Source organism: Myotis davidii, unplaced genomic scaffold, assembly GCF_000327345.1.
Source record: "Myotis davidii unplaced genomic scaffold, ASM32734v1 scaffold32, whole genome shotgun sequence".
Lineage (NCBI taxonomy): Eukaryota > Metazoa > Chordata > Mammalia > Chiroptera > Vespertilionidae > Myotis > Myotis davidii.
This window is the reverse complement of record NW_006286587.1, coordinates 2,669,464-2,679,867: the sequence shown is the minus strand read 5'-3', so window position 1 is coordinate 2,679,867 and position 10,404 is coordinate 2,669,464. Positions and strand designations below refer to the sequence as shown.

The 10,404-nt window shown below is 40.4% G+C and overlaps 1 protein-coding gene across 1 annotated transcript in view; it reads left to right on the top strand.

The window, feature by feature from the left end:
* Window positions 1-9,134: 9,134 nt before the first annotated feature.
* Window positions 9,135-10,404, top strand: part of SLC23A2 (solute carrier family 23 (ascorbic acid transporter), member 2) — a 135,508-nt gene continuing 134,238 nt past the window's right edge. The window contains exon 1 of the mRNA XM_006758062.2: window positions 9,135-9,276. The gene's annotated coding sequence lies outside the window, so the exon portion shown is untranslated. The remainder of the gene's footprint in view (window positions 9,277-10,404) is intronic.

Sequence of the window (10,404 nt, the reverse complement as noted above, 5' to 3'; positions counted from 1 at the left end):
ATCATAATAGCTGCAAATAATCACTTTTTTTTCTTATACAGTTCTTATAATTTCAGAGTACTTACAGAAAGGTTTAAATGTGACAGTCAATTTTTTTGGAATACCATATTTTATATAATCTTTAATGATATTGAAGAATATCCTATTTTTAATATCCTTTTCACTAAATTACAGTATTATACATGGTGTTTTTTGAATGAACAAACCTTGTCACCTTGATATTGACCCTGACATTTTGTATGCCACAGAAATTTTTGATAGTGTCTGTCCCTGTTATTGTGGTAATTTTCCAAGTAAGTCCAGTTTTCCTGATGATTTTAGAGTGACCTCAAATTTCTTGCCAGGAAGAATTATATGAGTTATATCTTTCCTTTGGGTTCATCCCAAGGGCTTCTATTTTCTAGCCACGCTGTCATCTTTTGTGACTGGGATTCTGACCCACAGTCTTTTGAAAGTGTTCTTTCCCTCAGAAGTTTTGTGGGTTATTTTTTCTCTTCCTTTATTTTTTTTTTTATCCCTGTGAAGATAAACTGAACATGCTAGCAATACCGATTTTGCCCTTTCTGTTCAAGTTCTCCTTTTTACACCTGCTTTTTGACACCCAGTGTGAGCTCGGGCCCTGCATGTCCCCATTTTGAATGGTTGCTGCAGAGTGCGGTGTTTGCCCCCTCATCTCCTGAGTTCCCAGTTGGATCTGCTCTAGATGATACCAGCAGGGGCCCTGAGTGTGGGGGAGCAGGAAGTCACATGGGGTAAGGAATTTTATTACTTCAATTAACAACAACAACAACAACAACAACAACCACAACAAGCACCATAACCACAAACCCCACAAAAACCCCACAGACATGGGGTTCAATTTACTTTTTCTGGTGTTTAGTTCAATGCCTAGGGCAGGGGTGGGCAACCCCTGGCACGCCAGTAACTTTTGCTGGCACGCGAAACCCTCTTTTACAATCTTCCATTTACATTTTTTTTCTTAATATCGACTTTTTTATTTTTCAGATAAATTCAGTGTAGGTGCATCTTAGATAAATAATTTTACATAACAAGTTATCTTAAAGACCATAAAGTTTTCTGTTGGACTATCAGTGTGCATGTATACTTTAAAAAATAAATGTATTTTTCATCATATACTGTGTTTTTGTCACTCGAATGAATTTTATTATTTCTTCAATGTTCTTTACATACGTACACCTTAAGAGATATCAAGTAGGCGTAAGATGTTCTCAAAAAATTAGGGTTGGCACGCAGAGGAATTTTGAGTCAGAGATTTTGCTGGTTTTGGCACGCACTCACAAAAAGGTTGCCCACCCCTGGCCTAGGGTAATGCTTCAAAGTAGCTTCAACTCTTTTTCAATTTCTGTTTTCAACTCTGAGCTCTTGTGCTTACTGTTTTGTTTCCTGAATAGGTGCTGGCAAAGTCCTAAATAGTACTTCCCAGGCTTGTTTGTTTTTTTTAATATATTTTTATTGATTTCAGAGGGGAAGGGAGAGGTAGAGAGAAACATCAATGATGAGAATCATTGCTCGGCTGCCCCCTGCATGCCCCCTACTGGGGATTGAGCTCACAACCTGAGCATGTGCCCTGACTGGGAATCTAACCAAGACTTGGTCCTAGGTCGGCGCTCAATCACTGACCCACACTGGCAGATGGGCTCGTGACACAGAATAACATTGAAAAGAACTAAGCTTTATTGATATGCTGTAGTTGTTTTTAGTATATTTGCTGAGTTCTATAATCATCACACTATCTAATTTCAGAACGTTTGTATTGCCCCCAAAAGAAACCCCATATCTAATAGCAGTCATTCGTCATTTTTCCCTTCCCTCTGTCTCTGGCAATCACAATTCTATGCTATTTCTATGGATTTGCATTATCTGGACATTTCATATAAATTCAGTATCTGTGATCTTTTTTTGACTGGCTTTTTACTTAGCATCATGTGCTTATTATGATTTATCCATGTTGTAATATGTAACAGTACTACATTGTGAACTTGAAGATTTTTCACATCATGATCCCAGTAAATGGGAACTTTAAGTGGGATGGCCTGGAAGTTGGGCGCTGTTACTGTAAACCAGCAGTTCTCAACCTGTGGGTCGCGACCCCTTTGGGGGTCGAATGACCCTTTCACAGGGGTCGCCTAAGACCATCCTGCATATCAGATATTTACATTGCGATTCATAACAGTAGCAACATTACAGCTATGAAGTAGCAACGAAAATAATTTTATGGTTGGGTCACAACATGAGGAACTGTATTTAAAGGGCCAGAAGGTTGAGAACCACTGCAACAGTCAGAAAGGGAGGCGAGGTGTCATTTACAAGCTTTCCACTCAGTGGATACTTCTGGTGTTTAGAGCTTTTCCTTTTGGGCATATATGATGTCCTTTCTGGGTTGATAGAGCTCTTGTGCCTTAATTTCTTATTTATGTGTTCAGGTAGAACTAAAAAATAAAATTTGCATCAAACTCAGAGAATAGCCTTTAGTGACTCTTTCTAATTATGTCTTTTAGGCTTTTTTTCAAAAAGAAAAAAAATAGAAGGGCTTTCCTTTGTATTCCAGGTTTCTGAAATACTTGTCCTAACTAGACGTTAGGGCTTAATAGTCTGAGGTTGTGGATGGGAAACCTAATTCGTGTAGCACACCACAGGGAGTAGGCACGAATACCCTCCGTGCATTTCCTGGCAGTGTTGTTCTCTCCACAGTTCCTAATAAGAAATGCGATGGGTCCTGGCTGGTGTGTTGGTTAGAACGTCATCCTGTGCACCAAAGGGTTGAGGGTCCAATTCCTAGTTAGGGCACATAATCTGGTTGCGTGTTCTATCCCTGGTTGGGGTGGGTGCAGGGGGTCAGCCGATGGGTTGCTGGTTTTCTCTCACATCTATGTTTCTCTGTCTCTCCCTTTGCCTACCTCTCTATCTAATTTAAATAAAAAAACCCGTGTCCTCCGGTGAGGATAAAAAAAGAAATGAGATGGGTCCGGATTCTGGTTCTCCAGCTACCTCCAACTGAGTGGAGCCTCTGCTCCCTGTCTCTTTCCCCCACTGCCCTTGGAGGGTGGAACTTCCGGATTTCTAAACCCTTCGTGTTTTTTCTCCCACCCACCTTTCTTTCTTTTTTTTTTTTTTTGTTGAAGCATGGACTTTAGTTAATAATAATGCATCAATATTGGTTCATCGGTGCTGGAGTCCAACCCCACCAGGTCCAGGGGTCCCCAAAGGTGTGGACGGAGTCGGCAAAGGAGGAATGACACGGAGGCAGCGTTCAGTTGATCAGCATAGTTGGGTACTCCAGCCAGGTTCTGTTGATCAGCATAGAGAGGTTCTCCTGCCAGGTTCTATCCAGGTTCTGTAGCCAGGTTCTGTGTCTAGGATCTTTAGCCAGGTTCTCTCACTAGGTTCTGTTGCCAGTTTCTGTCCAGGATCTTTTGCCATGTTCTGTGTCTAGGTTCTGTGTCTAGGTTCTGTGTCTCTAGGTTCTGTCTTCTAAGTTCTGTCTCCCAACCACCTTTCTTGAACCCCGTTCTCAGGCAGGGTGCTAGGTCAGACACTAGGGCACAGTCTGGGAGAAGTTGCCTCCCTGGAGCTTTGGCGTGTCCATCTCCAGGTCTTCCCTGGTTCTGAGTTCAAAGTTCTGACATCCAGTCACTTTAACCTGGTTGTCATCTGATCGTGAGCACTCCTCGACATTTTGGAAAGGTTTTAGGAAGTTGGGGGTTGAGCATACATAAAATAAGCTTCTCATCTTAGTTGCACTCAACAGTGTTTGTTCACATGCTAAGAAACAGTTTAAGGGGAACATGGAACCGTTATGTTAGCAGGGTTTAACTTGACTACCACGGATAATTGCATTGGGTTGCATGTTTAACTTGGCCATTTCACCAGGAATATAAATCAGGTATTACTCCTAGATCTTCAGGTAATTAGGAAGATTGGTGCAGCCCCCACTTTTCTTGAGTTAAATGTTTCCTCTAGCCCTGGCCGGTTTGGCTCAGTGGATAGAGTGTCGGCCTGCGGACTGAAGGGTCCCAGGTTCGATTCCGGTCAAGGGCATGTACCTTGGTTGCAGGCACATCCCCAGTGGGGAGTGTGCAGGAGGCGGCTGATCGATGTTTCTCCCTCATCGATGTTTCTAGCTCTCTATCCCTCTCCCTTCCTCTCTGTAAAAAATCAATAAAATATATTTAAGGAAAAACAGCAGAAAAAAACATTTCCTGCTTAAAAAAAAAAATGTTTCCTCTATGTGCCCCAAATGGGGATCGAACCCGCAACCCAGGTATGTACCCTGATTGGGATTTGAGCACAAAATACTTTTGGTGTATGGGATGATGCTCCACTAACTGAACACCTGGCTGGGGCATTGTTACGCTTAATATTAGGTGTCTCGCTTGCCTGGCTTGCCAGATAAGTATAGTTTTTATATAACTGGAGATGTTCTTTTTTCCCCCCACTTAGTAACGAATTATGACCTTCTCCATGTCACTAGATAGTATACTATAGAATGGCTTTATAGAATTTTATCATAAAGTATTTTACTGTTATATTTTAGCCATTTCTCACTTGTTTTACAAGTAAAGTGAATATAACTATTCACTGCTGATTTTAGGGTGACCTCAAATTGAGGTATGTTTTCTTAGAGCAATGATTTTATTGAATATGCATTTTTAAAAGGATGGCCGCTTATCATTTTTAAATTATTTTGACCAAAAACATCTAGCTGAAAATGATGGCGAGTATTTCTCTGATCTTGGAACAGGGTGGGACTTTCACAGCATAAAAGTGATAGGAGAAATTGTGAAAAGATAATTAGATTTAACATCAGAGAGATTTTAAAAGTGTCTTTTATTTCAAGTGGTACAAACAGAATGGCAAAGCAGTTATTTGCTTTTTCTGGGGAAAATGTTTGCAACATGACAAGGGTTAATGTCCTTAATTTACAAGGAGCTCTAACAAATGAATAAGAAAAGGCCAAACCTGCTGGAAAATGGACAAAAGGCACACATGGTTCATAAGAACTTATACACAGGGATCAAAGAAATCAAGACTGAAACCAGATACCATTCTTTTCATGCCACATTTATAAAAGTTAAAAAAAATAATCTAGCAAAGGCAAGTGAGGTTAACATCGTTTTCTTCTCTTGGGCTTTCTTTGTTAATTTGTCTGTTTTACAATTAGGAATAGGGAAGGTTTCCTGTTTTCTGTTTTTTACTGAAAAGGTTAGGGAATAACGACAGTGAATTTGAGCCTGGCACCTTTTTTGAGCATAGTTCTTTGCTTTTATAATTTTCTCTATTTGTATGTTACTTGTTTAGGTTTTCAAAAAAGTTTTCATTTAAAAAATTGCCCATTTCACCAACATTTTCAGGTACATTCATGTGCTCCTTTTGCAACTCCTTTAAAAAGTACAAACTAGCCGAAACCGGTTTAGCTCAGTGGATAGAGCGTCCGCCTGCGGACTGAAAGGTCCCAGGTTCGATTCCGGTCAAGGGCATGTACCTGGGTTGCAGGCACATCCCCAGTGGGGGATGTGCAGGAGGCAGCTGGTCGATGTTTCTCTCTCATCGATGTTTCTAACTCTCTATCTCTCTCTCTTTCTCTCTGCAAAAAATCAATAAAATATATTAAAAAAAAAAAAAGTACAAACTAAAATAAGAAAAAAAAGACCAAAAAAAAAAATTTAAAAGTACAAGCTAAATGTAAAAGCATGCTGAGTACATAGCATTTTTATTGGCCCTTGTTTTCAGATGTTCTTTGTGATATTCAGGTATCATTTTAATTTTTATTGAAAAGGTTTTTGTTTTTAAAATCAGGCGTTGGGGTTTTGTTAGCTTTTTTTGGAATCTACTGAATTGATATAATGAGTTAGCTGCTTAGAGTTCTTGGGCTGTGAGTGGTATTGGCTCTGGGGTTAAATTCTTCCTGCTTCCAAAGTGTTAATGTTACCATTTTTAAGGAAATGATAAAAGACAAAGACTAGAATTCTATATTTTTCTAAAAAATTTTTAATTCTAAAATTCACCTGAATTTTTTAGTGACTATTTTTCTCTCTATGAAATAAAAATTTGGGAATCACCACATAGAGCATTTTGAAAAATCCCAATGAACCAACAGCAGAAGGGTGTCAGGCGTCTTTGTGCTCCAAGTGAGGTTCCTCTGACCTGCTCATGGGGCCTGGCCTTTGACCTCAGCCCCGTGGCCCTGTGTGCGCGGGTAGGTGTTCATGCTCCCGAGTGTGGTGGAATGCATGAGGGGTGGGGTGTTCCAGCGGGGCTGTGACGCAAGTTCAGGGATGCTCACTGATGATGCAGGCTTGTTTTTGTTGAGTGACCCTTCCTGCTTAGGTCTTTCCTCAAAAATAAATTTGCGTTGTTTTAATATTAGAACTTCTGACTTAATTCGGTGTTTTGGTCTATGATAGTTTGGTCGGTGGAGTTTGAAAGCCAGTTCTTCCAAATACTCATCTTACCAATCAGCTTTAAGAAATATTTTCCAAAAATACATCTTCATGGTCTGTGGCTTTTACTTACCTTTTCAGAATTTTCCCACGATTCGTAGCTAAAATGACATTTGGTAGATTTGCAGCTTTGCCTTCATGGAAACTTAAAAAAAAAATTAACATGGTTTTTTTCAGCTCTTTAAAGGATTTACAAAGGAAGCATACACATGTTGGAAAAGAATTCTAACTGGTCAGAATTGTATAAAGCAAATTTCAGAAGTCACCAACTCTTATACCCCCTAGACTTCAAGGTGGTTTGATGTTTATCCTTTCTAACCCTTTTCTCTGACCACAAATATGTACTATATAATTATACTTTTAATAAAAGTGGGATTATACTACATGTGTGCAACTTATATTTTTGAAAGAACAATATATATGATTAGAGTTGATGTAATGAAAAAATAAGCTGTTCTTCCAAAGCTTTTCATTACTTTTTTCATGTTCTTTCCATTATTCCCAGTCCTCACTAATGGATGTTGCTTTTGTGTCTCCCGCTGACTCTGTAATTTTTATTTTTATTAAAAAAATACATATTATTGATTTTTTACAGAGAGGAAGGGAGAGGGATAGAGAGTTAGAAACATCCATGAGAGAGAAACATCGATCAGCTGCCTCTTGCACACCCCCTATTGGGTATGTGCCAGCAACCAAGGTACATGCCCTTGACCAGAATCGAACCTGGGACTCTTCAGTCCACAGGCCGACGCTCTAGCCACTGAGCCAAACTGGTCAGGGCTCTTTAAGTTTTAATAGACAGAGCTTAAAATAGATTGTTGGTTACCAGTAATTTATTTTGGAAAATAAGTTACTTTATTTATTTATTTTGCCTCACATGCAAAAATATGTTTTAGAGAAAAACAGAATTTCTCCATTCATATTCTAATCACTCAAACTTACTAGTAATATTTTTTGTCCCAAACAGCGAAAGGTTAATGTTTAGTGTCTGAAGTTAATTAAAAAATTAACAGGTTCACTGGAGATTCATTAAAGAGAGGCTGGGCTGCTACAAGTGTGATGCCTTTTACGTGCATATTGACTTCGGGGTCATTGGTGAATGGTGATGCTCACTCTCCCAAAACAAACAGTGGTGTGAAAGATTCACAGCTTAAGTATTTTCTGATGAGAAATGTGTTGGTATCTGGCTAAACTATCACTACCTCATGCGATTTTCTTTTCCAGAGACCGCCGCAGGAGTCCGGCTGTTTTATTTTAATTGAAGGAATTCTTTTTTAAAAAAATTTTTTTTATTGATTTTTTACAGCGAGGAAGGGAGAGGGATAGAGAGTTAGAAACATTGATGAGAGAGAAACATTGATCTGTTGCCTCCTGCCCTCACCCGACCAGGTAATCAAACCTTTTGGTGTATGGGGATGCACCAACCAACTGAGTCACCTGGCCATGGCTCTGGGTTTTCGTAAAATTGTGAAATATATGCATAGGTGCAAGTATGTATAAGTACATTCATTTAATAAACAATAAAATGAGCCTGTGTACCTAGTGATAGCCCAGCTTAAATAGAATGTGACCTGCTTTTATGGAAGCACCCTCCAATGTATTATTTAAAAGAAGGTGGTTTTTGAATAATTAAATCTTTGATTTCTCCACAAATGCAGTATCTTCAGTTCATTCTAGGGGAGGCATGGGGGCATTGTAGAGGTGAAATGAGAGGCAAGGCTTCTCACGCTGTGATGCCGCATCTCTCTCTTTTTTTAAAAAATGTATTTTATTGATTTTTTACAGAAAGGAAGGGACAGGGATAGAGAGTTAGAAATATCGATGAGAGAAACATCGATCAGCTGCCTCCTGCACAGGCCCTACTGGGGATGTGCCCGCAAGCAAGGTACATGCCCTTGATTGGAATCGAACCCGGGACCCTTCAGTCCGCAGGCCGACGCTCTATCCACTGAGCCAAACCGGTTAGGGCGATGCCGCATTTCTTATAAGCTCTGAGGCCTTGGAGGCCAAGGAGCCCTTACCCCGCTTGAGTTTCTTACCTATAAAGTGTGGGCCCAGTGGTTCCCAGGTTGTGGAAGAAAGTTCTTAAAAAGTTTGTTTTGTTTTTTTAAATCAAAACCCTGTTCTAGAGAATATGGAATTAAAAAATTATCAAAGAAAATGCCCTGGCTGGTGTGGCTCAGTTGGTAGGAGCGCTGTCTCATCCTGTACACCGATAGGTTGAGGGTTCAATTCCCTGGCTGGGCACATACCTAGGTTGCCAGTTTTGTCTCCGGCCCCAGCCTGGGCATGTACAGGAGGCAACCAACCGATCAGGATTCCTCTCTGACGTTGATGTTTCTCTCTCTCTCTTCCTCCCCAGTGCTCTAAAATCAATGAAATGTTCTCAGGTGAGGCTGAGAGGAAAAAATTGTCAAAGAAGAAAGCCCAAGTGAGCACAAAATTGCCTTTTCCAGATGTTTTAAAATACCATCTTCCCAAATATTTGTGCAGATGGGGAGTTGATTTTTAAGGGACCAAAGGTGCAGTCTGTGATCCTGCCCAGGGATGGGCTGGGCCTTGGAAATACTCCTTAGAAGCGAAGAAGTAACAGCAGGTTCCAGGAGTGAGAAGTGGATGCCATTCATGCAGTGTGCCTCCTGGTGGGTTGGCTATTACTCTTTATTTATTATCTGTTTCTTTTCTGGCTAGGTCTTAACCCTGCTCATCGGGACTCCCTGTCTGGTTTCGAGCTTGGACCTCGACAGCACAAGGAAATGGAGCTCAGTGGCGTGTAATGGAAAGCACATGGACAGGTCCACGTCCTGGCATTTAGGTGCGTCTGAAATACAATCTTTGTCGTTCTGTGTTTCATGAGAGAGTCGTGCTGACAGCTTGTAGCCTTGTAGTGTTAGAGCTCATCTTGCTTGACCTCACCCTTTGCTTGTCAGCAACAGTCTAAGTGTAGTTCTGGGAATAATTGTTAGGTTAATGCTCATGATAAGGTAATGGACTTCTTTAGGCCACATTCCACGTAGATGAAACTAGAAAATAAGTAGGCACAGTCTTGCCACTTACATTAATAACAAGGTAGGAGGTAAGTCTTTTTGTTTTACATGTGTTTGAGTTTGTTTTTTTTTTTTTTATCAGCAAACACTTGAGTACCTACTATTGTTGGTGCCTCTTGGTCAGGGTCATATGCATGAACCCTGGGTGTAAAGACATTTAAGTCCTGTTCCCTTACTCTCTCTCTCAAGCATTCTGCAGTTTAAGCAATGAGGCTAAGCATGTATACGTTACCAAGGAGCATTCCTTGTTTCCCCTTCTTTCCACCTACCCTCTCCTGCTACCAAAGATTGATGGGCATTTTGGTTATTTTAATTTTTTTTTCTATTTTAAACAATACAACAGTGAAATTTCTGGTACATATTTTGTTCATAATAAATTCCTGGCAGTAAAATTGTTGGGCATAGTGCAGAAGGTCCTTCAGTTTTTAATTTTTGTTGTTAATTCTTACTCCAGGGTATTTTTTCCATCTTTTTTTAAAAGAGTGGAAATAGAAAGAAAAAGAGAGAGAGAGAGAAACATTGATTGGTTGCCTTCTGCATACCCTCCAACTGGGGCTGGGTTTGAACCTGGGAGTCAAACTCAAGACTCTTCAGTCCATGGGGTGACATTCTAACCACTGAACTGCACCGGCCAGGGCTTCAGTTTTTCTTACTCCAGGGTATTTTTTCCATCTTTTTTTTAAAGAGTGGAAATAGAAAGGAAGAGAGAGAGAGAGAAACATTGATTGGTTGCCTTCTGCGTACCCTCCAACTGGGGCTGGGTTTGAACCTGGGAGTTGAACCCAAGACTCTTCAGTCCATGGGTGACATTCTAACCCAGCCGTGGGCAAACTACGGCCCGCGGGCCGGATCCGGCCTGTTTGGAATGGATAAAACTAAAAAAAAAAGAACGGAAC